The 13,681-nt window shown below is 41.0% G+C and overlaps 1 long non-coding RNA gene across 1 annotated transcript in view; it reads left to right on the top strand.

The window, feature by feature from the left end:
- The window catches only part of LOC115942419 (uncharacterized), a 53,211-nt gene continuing 39,530 nt past the window's right edge, over positions 1-13,681 (top strand). Inside the window, exon 1 of the long non-coding RNA XR_014145532.1 lies at positions 1-274. This is a non-coding gene — a long non-coding RNA (uncharacterized LOC115942419). The remainder of the gene's footprint in view (positions 275-13,681) is intronic.

The raw sequence follows: 13,681 nt of genomic DNA on the forward strand, positions 1-13,681 counted from the left end.
AAAGGGCAGCCTGGGGCTACTTCAGCTATAGGTGTGTCCCCTACTCCCAGAGCTTAGTTGAGCCTCCTCTCTTGGTACCGCCTTCTGGGAGTGCTGAGCTGTGAGTTCCGTGTGGGGAGTGTCCAGCCACTGAGTCACTGTTACACGGCCATGACTCAGATTCTCTTGGCACCAGACTGATTCATCAGATCCTGCCATCCTATCACGACTCGGTCCCCTTGCAGTGGCCACGGTCCCGCCGGCCCCATCCACCAGCGTTCTTCCAGCTGTGCAGGTAAGGAGGACTGTGCTCCGGGAGCAGCAACCTTGAGCCCAGATCACCCCCTGCCCTCAGCTGACGGCTTCCTTGGGCGACTCTGCAGAACTCTGGCTCTCCTGACTTTTCTGCTGCTGCTATTCATTTATGGACCTCTCATCTTTCTACACGGATTCAAAAGACTCCCGTCTCACTGACCTTTTTTTGGGTAATAAACTAAAGAAAGTTGATGTTTGACTAAACAAAATGTGTTATCCTTGTTGCCATAATCTGACTGTGGGACTCTAGCCTAATCTTTGACTCAGAACCTCCTCATCTGTGAAGTGAGCCAATGTTTTTGGCTCGGAGACCCGATGCTCTGAGAATCTGATTCAGTGGCTCAGGGTGCAAATGTCTACATTCTTAGAAACTCCCGAAGTCATTTGGATGATCACGGGTTTGCCCATCATCAGACTAGGTAATAATTTCCAAGGACCTCCTGGCTCATGATCTTTTTTTCCCAACCAAGTTGCTTTGAGCTGAAATAGGAATGTATTCATTGCATAGGTTTAGATGGACTACAAAAAGGTACAAAAATTCTTATAACTTTATTTCAGGAAATATGAGATGCTTGTATCTTTCTTTAGCCAAGTTTACCTGGGCCACTGCAGAACTGTTTACATTTAAATTCCCATTTGTAAGGGGGGCACCTGGGTGGCTCAGTCGTTAAGCGTCTGCCTTCGGCTCAGGTCATGAATCCAGGGTCCTGGGATCGAGCCCCGCATCGGGCTTCCTGCTCAGCGAGGAGCCTGCTTCTCCCTCCCCCACTCCCCCTGCTTGTGTTCCCTCTCTCGCTATCTCTCTCTCTGTCAAATAAATAGATAAAATCTTAAAAAAAAAAAAAAAAAAATTCCCATTTGTAAGGAGGAAATTCTATCCTGAAAAATGCCAAACTGGACAGAAGTGCCCAGCCAGAGCCTAGTTCTCTGTGGCCTCGCCTGACCCAGTGCAGCCAGTGTCCCCAGAGAGAACCCGTCACTGGCTCAGCAGGACTCAAGGGCTCCCTTGTCATTCACAGCCTCAGCCAGCAAAATTCAAGGGAGTACCACTTCCTGCCTTGTTGTGTGGCTACCAACTGCATCAGGAAACACAGCTTGTCAAATTATATTTTCTGGCAGAGCCCTCCACTGAAATAGCTACATTATCTATGACATTAGTGACAAGGCCAAAGGTGAGAAAATACACATGAATTTATTCCCTCAAATATTCAGAAGAAGGCAGGGAGGCCAGGTGTTTCCTTTCTAAGTGACAAAGAGCCTGGGAACAAAAGGTAGGAGGAACAATTTTGAAAGATCCACTTGGACTTCTTTCTCAGTACCGAAGGATATTACTAAGTTTAAGGAGGGCATTCTCGGAATCCTAGAGCAGGGCCTGGTACATAACAGATAATAAACATTAAACAAATATGTGAATCAGAGAGTTCTGATAATCGGAAGATCTTTATCTGCCGACAGTTGGCCCGGGAAAAACTCACTAAACTAGAAGCTCAGAAAGGCAGATGTTGGATCTTATTCATTTTATGAGGCTTGGCAAAATTATCCGTAAATCTTTGTTGAAATGAATTGGCCAAGAGCTCTTCTAGTTAGGGGCAAAATGTGAGGCAACAGAGCAGCAGCCATGGAGGTTAAAGGAGTCTCTCTCTCTCTATCACAAATCCAGCCTTTCTTAAACAATCATTTCCTGATTCATCGATGACGTGAGCAAACCTAGAGAAACAGCACTACTTAAGGCAATGGGTTTATGGACATTAATTTGACAGGACTAAACCCTGAACGATTTGTAACAGTGAAAAATTGAATTGCCCTAAATATCTAACAATGGGGAACCTGTTAAATAATCTATGATGTTTTCACGCAATTATGTTTCAGTTAAAATCATGTTTTCAAAACCACTTGTTGTCATGGGGAAATTAGTGTATGTTAAATCAAAAAAATATGGTAGCAGAAACTGTTGATTTCCTAGCCATACCATTTCCCTGTTTCCTAACAATACAATTTTGCTGAGCTTTTTGTCCGCCTCCGCATTGCTGTGTGCTTCGGGGGAAGCAGGTATCAGCCCCGCCGGAGGGATAGAATCATCAGCCGGGGCCATGAATTCCCCTTGGCAGGGGCTGGTTGAGGCACAGGTAGGTGTGTGGTTCATTGCCGGCCAGTGAGGTGGTTGGAGGGGAGGGAGACTTCTGGAAAGGCTTTCCTCCATCTTGAAAAGAGACACCAGAAGCTCAGATCCTATATGACATGTTAGTGAGTCTGCAAATGATGAGAGCACTGTGGCAGGCTCCATTCCCTTGGCCTGGGGCTGAGCCGACGTGCCGGGAGAACGCAGAAAGGTAGGAAGGCTCTAGAGACGGCCGGCGCTGCTGATCTGCTGATCAGTCAACCTTGGAGTCATTAGCTGTAGGTCAGTAGCCAAAAGTCAGCTCTGTGATCAATTTCCTATATGGCCAATTTGCTGAATTTACTCACTTATTTTAACTCTTTAGATATAGTTGACTGATTTTCATTCTGTCTTCATAATAGCACTTAAGGAATATTAAGTTTGTCCTGGTTCCAGTTCCTTGTTGCTGTATCTTGAGGTGAACTATTGATGGATTGTCCTGCTTAAAAAGTCACCTTATCTCTGGATTTATGTGAGCCAAAAGAAATTTTATTTCTTTAAAACTAATGAATATTGAGTCCAGATTTTTTCTGACTTGTAACTAAAAGCATGCTAATACAATGTAGGTTGAGAGGGAGAGTGAGGAGGGAGAGGAATTATCTCTCACTTAATTTCTGGGTTGTAAGAATGGGATATGGCTGACTTGTGCATTTATTATATTCATCTTTGTACTTTTCCACATTTTCCAAATTTTTAATAATGAACATGTATTGCTATTTTGAATGGAGTGGAAAATTATTCTTAAAATACCTGTGCAAGTGCTATAAATGGTGTAAGTGCTAATCTCAGAGGGTTATAAGATCACTGAGAATTGGGAAGAAGTGAGTCCATGGCTCCCGATCTGGTGGAGGAAAACTAGAGGAACACTTTCGTGGTATTTATTGTCTCTTCTCTGACTGAGGCTTTACAAATACATAATCGCCTTTCATCATTGCCGTGGTCTTGAAAGTCTATATTATTGTCTCTGTTTTATAGAGGTAGGAACTGAAGATGTAAAGCTCACACTATTAACAAATATTGGAACCTCAATTTTAATGCAGATCTTATGTTAAATACCGTGTGTCAGACCCTCATAGATGACCTTTCTGGAGTGAGAAATCACAGAATGTTAGACCTGAAGAGATCATTCCGACACAGAATTGTCGTGATGGTTAAGTGATTGAAAACTGACACAAAGTATAAGCAAACACGGAATTGATTGCCTTATGAAGTGAGGAAGGAACAGAGCGGACCAGCATCGGCTTGGCTGGACCCAGGAAGGTGTCAGCCTGTACAGGAGGTGTTAAAACTTTCCGTCTATGAAAGGAGAGAGTGTCCCAAGGCTGCAAAAAGGGAAGCATAGGAAGTAGGCCTCCAGAATACCTCTGCAAGCCTCCTGTAGCTCTGAAAGAAGCGAATTCCCAACGTCAAAGTGGAGCGAGGGTAAAGTCAGTCCAAAAACCCATCCAAATACTTGTGAGAAAGATCAGCATCATTTTGTTTTTTTGTTTGCCTTTTACTGTTGTCCTCAGAGAAATCATATTGCTTAAGAAATCTGGACACAGCTACTCCTTCTTTGTTCCCACAGACAGAGGAACCTAACTCCCGCTTCCTGTCATCCAGCAGTAAAGAACACTGACCACAGGGTGACCCTTCAGTGTAAGGCTTTAATTAGCATTAGCTGCAGCCTGTTTTCCAACTCCGTGCAGAATATTTATATTTTAGAAGCTTCTGATTATACAACTACTGCAAGAAAGGAGAGCACCCATTTTCTTTTTCCTCACTTAGTCCCTAGATCAGGAGTGGGTAAATTTTTTCCTGGGTCAAATAGGAAATACTTCCAGGGGCGCCTGAGTGGCTCAGTTGGTTAAGCCTCTGCCTTCGGCTCAGGTCATGATCCCAGAGTCCTGGGATCGAGCCCCGCATCTGGCTCCCTGCTCGGCGGGAAGCCTGCTTCTCCCTCTTCCTCTATCTACTGTTCTGCCTACTTGCGCTCTCTCTGTCAAATAAATAAATAAAACTTAAAAAAAAAAAAAAAGGAAATTCTTCCGGCTTTGCAAGCCATATGGTCTCTGTAGCAACTCCTTGGAGTCACTGTGGTTGAAGTGCAAAGGCAGTTGTGGACAATATGTAAACAAATGAGCATGGCCATGTTCCAGTACAATTTTATTTTTAAAAACAGGAAGCAGGCCAGATTTACTTTGCAGGTCTTGGTTTGCCAATCCCTGTCTTGGATCACTGATTTTTCTTTCCCCCCATGACAGAACAAGAGAATTTCACATTGTATATGGGTGTATTCTATGTTAATTATTTTGATGATTGCCTAAAGCAATCAGTATGAAAGGGGAATTATTGTTACCCATTTTGTGCTTCTGTTCATTCCAGAAAAGGAATAAACTTATCAAGGCATGGAGCTTAAAAATTTTAAGTTAATAAAACTATTTCAATAGAAAAATGATTTAATGTTTTAAAACCTTGCAGTTCAAATGTAAATTTGATTCAGAAAAAGAGCGATGCAATCTGAAGAGTGAGAAAATGGAGAGATCATAAGTTTGAGAAGCCAATAAATTATATTTTCCTGACTGCGGAGGGGAAATTGACAAATGAAATTGATAGAATAGCTGCTATTTTAAGCCTCTAGGAATTCTTGGGGCGCCTGGGTGGCTCAGTTGTTAAGCATCTGCCTTCGGCTCAGGTCATGATCCCAGGGTCCTGGGATCGAGCCCCACATCGGGCTCCCTGCTCAGCGGGAGCCCTGCTTCTGCCTCTCCCACTCCCCCTGCCTCTGTTCCTGTTCTCGGTGTCTCTCTCTCTGTCAAATAAATAAATAAAATCTTTAAAAAATAAATAAATAAATAAATAAAAAACCTCTAGGAATTCTTGCCCAATGACAATGTGGCATTCAAAACTTGTTGACAGATTATATTTGACTGGTTTTTCAGGGAGGGAGGGGGCATAAATAGCACTCTATTTCTTTTTTTTTTTTTTTTAAAGATTTTATTTATTTATTTGAGACAGAGAGAATGAGAGAGAGAGAGAGAGCACATGAGTTGGGGGAGGGTCAGAGGGAGAAGCAGGCTCCCCGTCGAGCAGAGAGCCCGATGCGGGACTCGATCCAGGGACTCCAGGATCATGACCTGAGCCGAAGGCAGTCGCTTAACCAACTGAGCCACCCAGGCGCCCAATAGCACTCTATTTCTATAGATTAAAAATACCTGGGCTACTAAAATCTTAACATTTATTAACATACAGGTTTAAATGTACACACCATCTTATTTAAACTCAACTCAGTTTTGGTGATAGCTATTATCACTCAAAATATTATCGAAGAAAATAGAAGCTTAACTCACATGTACATGGACACCTTGGAAGCTAGATGTGTTGTGCATTATTATCCTTACTTTCAGACATAACACAGCATAGAGATCAGAGAGGTTACCTGATTCTTCCTAAGTCACATATTTAGTGATCAGAAGAACTAGAACCAGAATCTAGATTTTTGGGCTCCAAGTTCATACTCTTGTATGGTACCATATTTACCAAACCACCTCATAGACATGTGGACTTTTCCAATTCTCAAGACTTAAAACATTGTGAATAAAACAATGTATTGATTTTAAACAGATTTAAAGGTTTATTAAGAGCAAACTATTTCAAGTTTTCAGTTGCAACCTAGAACTATTTTTTGAAAATCACAATGAAAAAAATTACGTGTTTTGGGCACAGATCACTTAAATCTCTAGAATGAAGGGGTAGAAGTATCTATGGATTTTCAGGCTGTGCTCTGGATTCCTAGAAGCTCAGATGAACCTCAAAAGTCAGGCACAAGAATATGCTTAAGTCTTCCATGATGGATGTTATGTCTTTGGCCCAATAATGCAAATTTAGACTATCCCAGAAGGCTATGTTTTTAATATTTTATTTTGTCATATTAGTGATCTCTGTAGAACTCTATTTGAAAACAAAATTATTTTGCTAAATAATTTACTAGGTGAGATCATTTTTCTAGCTTTCATATTTTGTGACACTGATTTAAGAACGAAATCTATATCTGAATGTGAAAACCTACAAGGGATTACATTGTTTTAATAGAAAAACAGTTTTGGTTATTCCCATTCATTGATTTTAATAACATCTATCCTGCATCTGACCCACAACAATAGTTTCCAAGCTCTTCCATAGTTTTAGAGTAACTTAAACTGTTGTATGTGTTGAATAAACACTGGCTGAATGAATGAATGAGCGAGTGAATAATAGAGATTCAAGGTCCTGGAAGGGAAACTACAAAGACCCCAGAGCTAACTGTCAAGAAAGAACGCAACCAGATCTGGCTCTGGAAGCCAGTCTTCCATTCCCACTGCCCATGTTCTTTCCTTTCATGAATTTTTTTTATTGTGGCAAAATATGCACAACATAAAATTTGTCATTTTTTGTAAGTGTAGATGTCAGTGGGGTTAAATATATCCACATTGGCGTAACCACCTCCATCCATCACCAGAACTTTGGCTTCTTCCCAAACTGAAACTTTGTACCCATCAAATAATAACGCCACATACCTCCTTTCCCAGTGCCTGGGAACCACCATGCTACTTTCTATTCCTGTGAATTTGCCTACTCTAGGTGCCTCATACGAATGATGATACAGTGATACAATGTCCTTTTGTGTCTGGCTTATTTCCCTCAGCACGTGGTCTTCAAGGTGCAGCCGTGGTATAGTCTGTGGCAGAATTTTCTTTCTTTTCAGGGATGAATAATATTCCACTGTGTGCCATTATATGCGTCTATCACTCTTTTTGTGTCTCCATTTTGCCATTTCCAGAACGTCATAAAATCGGGGTTATATAGCCTGTAGCTTTTCCCAACTAGCTTGTTTCACTTAGCAGTATTCATTTAAGTTTCCTCCGTGTCTTTTTATGGCTTGACAGCTCATCCTTTTTGTATGGAAATAAGTTTTCAACTCTTTACTACCAAAGAGTGTGATTCCTGGATTGTACGGTAAGAATATATTTAGTTTGTAAGAAACTTCCACACTGTCTTCCAAACTGGCTGTACTGTTTTGCATGCTACCAGCAAAGAGTGACAGTTCCTGTTCCACAGCCTTACCAGCATTTGGTGGTAGCAGGGTTCTGGATTTTGGCCATCCTAATGTATTGGTATCTCATTATTTTATTTTAATTTTTAATTTATTTTTTATTTCGTTTTTTTATTTAGTAATTCATCACTTACATACAACACCCAGTGTTCATCATCACAAGTGCCCTCCTTAATAGCCATCACCCATCTAGCCCATCCCCCACCCACCTCCTTCCATCAACCCTCAGTTTGTTCTCTATCCTTAAGAGTCTCCTATGATTTGCTTCCCTCTCTTTCTTCACCCTTCCCCTATGTTCATCTGTTTTGTTACTTAAATTCTACACATGAGTGAAATCATATGGTATTTGTCTTTTCCCGACTGACTTATTTCGCTCAGCTCCATCTGCATTGTTGCAAATGGCAAGATTTATTCTTTTTGATGGCTGAGTACTATTTCACTGTATATATTGGTACCTCATTATTTTAATTTGTGATTCCCTAGTGACATATACATAGATAACCTTTTCATATGCTTATAAGCCTTCCATACATCTTTGGTGAGGCATCTGTTCAGGTTTTTTGCCCACTTTTTAACTGGACTGATTTGTTTTCTTTCTTTTTTTTTTTTAAAGATTTTATTTATTACAGAGAGAGAGAGAGAGAGAATATGAGAGGGGGGAGGGTCAGAGGGAGAAGCAGACTCTCCGTGGAGCAGGGACCCCATTGTGGGACTCGATCCCAGGACCCTGGGGTTCATGACCTGGGCCGAAGGCAGATGCTTAACTGACTGAGCCACCCAGGCGCCCCTGGATTGGTTTGTTTTCTTAATGTTGATTAAGAGTTCTTTGTATATTTTTGATATCAGTCCTTTATCAGATAAGTCTCATGAAATATTTTCTCCCTTATCTTCACAGTGCTTTTCACAGAGCATTCTCAAGATAATTTATTTCTGAAAACTCATTGTCTTTCTGTACCACTGCATTTTGGTCTGGACCAAAATTGGTATTATTACCAAAACCGCTCTTTGTCTTAAAATTCTCTCCCCAGAGACTGTGTTCTTCTTAAACAGATTGAAATACATTGTGCGTAATAATTGGTTTTGAATATCAGCGATCTCAGGCCAACCACTATTTAGTCACGGAAGGCTCTGTTATATCCTGGCCGGTCACATGGGCTGTCCACACACCCTATATTTGCCTAAAATGGTCACATAGGTCACACAGGACAAAGGTCTGATTTAAAAGAAAAATTCCTTATTAAAAAATATAGTGCTGAAACTATTCTGTATGAGACTTAATAGTAGATACAAGTCAGGTATGCCATGTATGTGTATACATGTTAAATGTCTGTTATGCATTTGGCAAAACCCATAGACTATACAATGCCAAGAGTAAACACTAATGTAAACTATTGACTTTAGTTAATAATAAATGTATCAATATTGGCTCATCATTTGCAACAAATGTAACACACTAATTTGAGATGTTAATATTAGGGGAAACGTGTGTGTGTGTGTGTATGTGTTGGAGTGGAGTGATAGATAGGGGTATATGGGAAGTTGTACTTTATGCTGGATTTTCCGTAAATCTAAATTTGATCTAAAAATAAAGCCTATTAATTTAGACAAATATACTGCTTCAAATTTATAAAGTGATTTTATTTACATTTCAGATTAGTTGAAATGTTTGGAGAACATTTTTTAAGAGGTAAAAACAACAACAAAAGTTAAAAACATCAATTCATTAAGGTAGAAAGCTAAGATAATTATCTGGATCATTTAACGTGATGTCAAGCACACACCTTTGACAATCTGCCTTCCCTCCACTCTCTACCACCCAGTTCTTTACAAAAGTGACTCAACTAACATAGAAGGAGAAATGTCATTCCCCCATTGGAAACTGGAATGGATTCTTACATTTCTGAAATTGTGAAGGGCAGAATTTTAGAGGGTTCCCGAAGAGTTCCACCCATGGGTAAGGATGGCTTGGATAATCCCCTCCTTTTGAACGTAGACAGAACCTTTGCATATGATGGATAGGTAGCGGCTCCCTTGATTAAACGATGCCATGTGGCAAATGATGATGGAAGAGTCACTCCCTTGATGCATTACGTTCTATAAGGCACTCTTGTAGCAGACTGCAAGGCAATTGGAAGTCAGAGAAATGTGCTTCTGCTGGCTTGGAAAAAATGCAGATAGCCAGATTGTGAACTGCTTTTAGGGGCTATATGACAAGAGACTGCAAGGGGTTTATGAACTGAGAGTGGTTCCCAGCAAGAAAACAGGGACCTTGTTCATACAGCTGCAAGGAACAGAATGCTGCCAAAAACTTGAATAAGCTTGGGGGAGGGACCCAGAGCCCCATATGAGAACTGCAGTCATGGCCAACATCGTAATTGTGGCTTTGTGAGACCTCAGCAGAGGATCCAACTAAGCCATGCCTGGAATCCTGACCCATGGAAACTGTGAGATAATAGGCATGTGTTATTTTAAGCCATTAAGTTTGTGGTAATTTGTTATGTAGTAATAGAAAACTAATACAGAGTTTGCACACGGAAGAGTCAGGTTAAAGAAAGACCATCTGGTTTGGTTCACCTCTCCTATGGGAAGCCCTTGGACTCTGTGGTCAGAAGCCTTGTCTCAAGGAGTCCCCTCACTGGCCTAAATCTCTCCAGTTGGCCAGAGGAATAGATCCAGTTCCATTTGTCACCTTGACCCCATTGCTTCCTGCCTTGATGGAGAGGAATCAGCATCATGCCAGACCAGTTTCCTCTGCGCACTTTGAAGGGAAAACACCTGCAGCATGCCCTTACCACCCATTCATCTAACAGAAGGCTCAATGACTTCGATTTGTCAACTCTCAGACCATTTCCTCCTGGGAAATCCCAGAAGCACGTTCCTCTGACTTCCAATCTCCTTCCGATCTGCTACAAGAATTATGTTAAGTACTCACACCGGCTACAAGAATTATGTAAGAGACACCCCGGCTAACAATACTAAATAAGCTGGACGATTAGACCAAATCGCTAACCACATAAAGTACAATCATCCGGTCAAAAGGAGAGCACCAAGCTGATTGTTGAACAAATGAACATGTTGAAACAAGAACCAGGAGAGAGCTTAGAAGAAAACTTCTCATTCATATTCACAACGAAAGCCAGGCTTTTACCAAAAAGAAACACTCTGAAAACAAGAATAATTCTTTGAAAAAAAAATTTAAACCATAACTGACAAAAGTCTGTATGACAGTGAAGAATATAATAGATAATTCTAAGAGCCATACGATGTTGATAGAGCACACACAAAAGAAGGAGAAGGATCATGAGAAAAGAGCATCTTGGAGAACAGATTTGGAAGTCTAAAAATAATCAGTTCTAAATGCAAGAAAAGGAAGCAAGGGAGAATGAATAATTAATGAACTGATAGAATATAATTCTTCAGAACTGGAGAAAGGACTGTGTTTGCAGATTGAAAATGTTCACCAACCAAAGAAGGAATTGCTTTTCAAAAGCCCATTTCTAATATCAACAACTATGAAGGATGTGAGGTTTTACCAGAGCTACAAGTTAACAAGGAAGAGGATTATAATTTGAGAGATTCAGAATGGAATAGTAGACCAACAAGGTACACTTTTTGGATAATTACTTGTGAAAATACTTCAGGTAAATAAAAACAGAATCGCAATAAAGATCTCAAGAAAGACAAAGATAATGTACAAGAAAGGGCAGCAATAGTACAAATTCAATAAAACTCAAAGTTAAATGTAAATAAATTTGGATAACTGAAGTATGATGCAATTAAAAGTGATCTTGACAAAGAAGTCATATTCTAAGAAAAATCTGAAAAACTGGGCTGATTATTCAGTAAAGCTTGGGAAAGGAAAGTGTAAGGGAGGGAGGGAAAAGTGAAAGCTTGCAAAATGTCCCGACTGAGGTCTCTCAGTAGGAGAGAACATAATTCTCTGATGTGATATTAGACTCTGATAGAGAATGTGGGCCCACATTTCTCTGTTAGAATATAATAATGACTACTAGTAGAATTAAAATAATATGTAGAGGGCGCCTGGGTGGCTCAGTTGGTTAAGCGACTGCCTTCGGCTCGGGTCATGATCCTGGAGTCCCGGGATCGAGTCCCGCATCGGGCTCCCTGCTCGGCGGGGAGTCTGCCTCTCTCTCTGACCCTCCCCCCTTCTCATGCTCTCTATCTCATTCTCTCTCTCAAATAAATAAATAAAATCTTAAAAAAAAAAATATATGTAGAACTGCCTAGCCAATAAAGAGAAAAAAAAGAACACATGAAAACTGACCTATAAATCAAGAGAGGAGGAAGCAACATTAGGGGAGGGGTCATTTCTGCAATGCTCCCTCAACCCGGCCCTTCCTAGCTTCCTCTCCAGAAGAGTTGTCTGTGCCAAATGTATTTGTGGACAGAAGGAAGCACTGGGTGTTAAAATAGATGAATTCATGGTTGACTTCATCTCATCCACGTTATCTTTTTCCTGCATCTGGTGGGGAAACTGACTCCAGGCCTGAGGAGGCCCTGCCAACCCTCTCTCTCTCTCTCTCTCTTTCTCTGCATGCTCATTATTGCTTCAGAAAGTCAGAAAGCAGGTGGGAATCGCACCATTCAGATTTGGGAACGAGGAGGAGTGGGAGCCACCTCCGGGACCTCATGTCTAAACCACATTCTGGATACCAGCTTTTCCAGATCTCTGTGTTTAGGTGTTTGTGTAGCAAATAGTAGAGGGAACACTGTTTCCCATTTGCCTGCTGGGAAAAACCCAGGGCAAGGGAACAGATTGGCTGGATCAGATGATACATTTGGGGAGGGGTCTTTGATCAGAATAACATAATGTCAAACGGGTAAAACTTCAAACGTACCTTAACAAGAATGGCTCCAGCTGCAGAAACAACAGCTACAGAAAGGGGACACTCAGACAATGTAGGAGGTGGGTACATGGAGTACTTTTGAGGGGAGGAAGAGCAATTGAAACCCTAACAACATTTTTATTTTTTTATTATTTATTTTTTATTTTAAAGATTCTATTTGTTCATTTGAGACACAGAGATACAGAGAGAGAGAGAGCATGAGCAGTGGGAGAGGCAGAGGGAGAGGAAGAAGCAGGCTCCCCGCTGAGTCAGGAGCCCGATGTGGGGCTCGATCCCAGGACCCTGGTTTCATGACCTGAGCCGAAGGCAGACACTTAACCATCTGAGCCACCCAGGCTCCCCTCTAACAACATTTTTAAAGTGTATAAACTTTGACCCAGAGATTCCTCTTATGTAATTTACCTTTGCAGGAATACTTGGTCATGGCCATGCAAAAATTCAAAGATGTTCAGGGCAGCATTTCCTTCAATAGGTAAACCACTGAGAGAAACCCTAAGATTTCATCAAAAGGAAACAGATTAAATACATTGTGGTGTATCCAGTCAATGGCTGCAGCCAGTAAAAAGAATGGGGTTGCAGGGCGCCTGGGTAGCTCAGTCGGTTAAGCATTTGCCTTCCGCTCAGGTCATGATCCCAGGGTCCTGGGATGGAGCCCCGAGTCAGGCTCCCCCCCGCCCCACCCCGCTTGCCCAAGGGTCTGCTTCTCCCTCTCCCGCTGCTCCTCCCCCCTGCTCATGCTCTCTCTCTCAAATAAATAAATAAATAAATAAGTTTTTTTAAAAAAAGAATGGTGTTGATCTATACATATTAGTCTATAAAGTTATATAAAATTCATTGTGGAACATTATCTTACGATCATATGGACCTGTGCACGCATGTGTGTGGGCGTGTGGGTGTGTCTATCCTTAGAAAGAGGTCTGGCAGCATATTATCTCTCTGGTCTTTGGGGAGAGTGGAACTATAAAATGGTATTCACATTTTTCTTTTTGCATTTCTGTATTGTTTGAATTTTCCACAGTGAGAATGTTAACTCCTATTAAAAAAAAAAAAGATAGTCTATTTAGTGGAAAAATATTGTTTTGGAGGAAAAGATTGGTTTTTTTTCTCCCTATTTTACGCAAAGAAATGCTCATTGGGTAATTATTTGGTCTCCTATGTCACCTTGCTCATTTAGTCTTAGCAGTGGTTTAGAAGTATTTTTCTAGTTGATTTGCGCAGAATACTCTTTTTTGTGTGTGTGCCAGTTTTATGGAATCCAAGAATAAGCCCATGGGCTCATTCTGGTTATTT

Source organism: Leptonychotes weddellii, chromosome 5, assembly GCF_054177405.1.
Source record: "Leptonychotes weddellii isolate Sample4059 chromosome 5, ASM5417740v2, whole genome shotgun sequence".
NCBI classification, from domain to species: domain Eukaryota; kingdom Metazoa; phylum Chordata; class Mammalia; order Carnivora; family Phocidae; genus Leptonychotes; species Leptonychotes weddellii.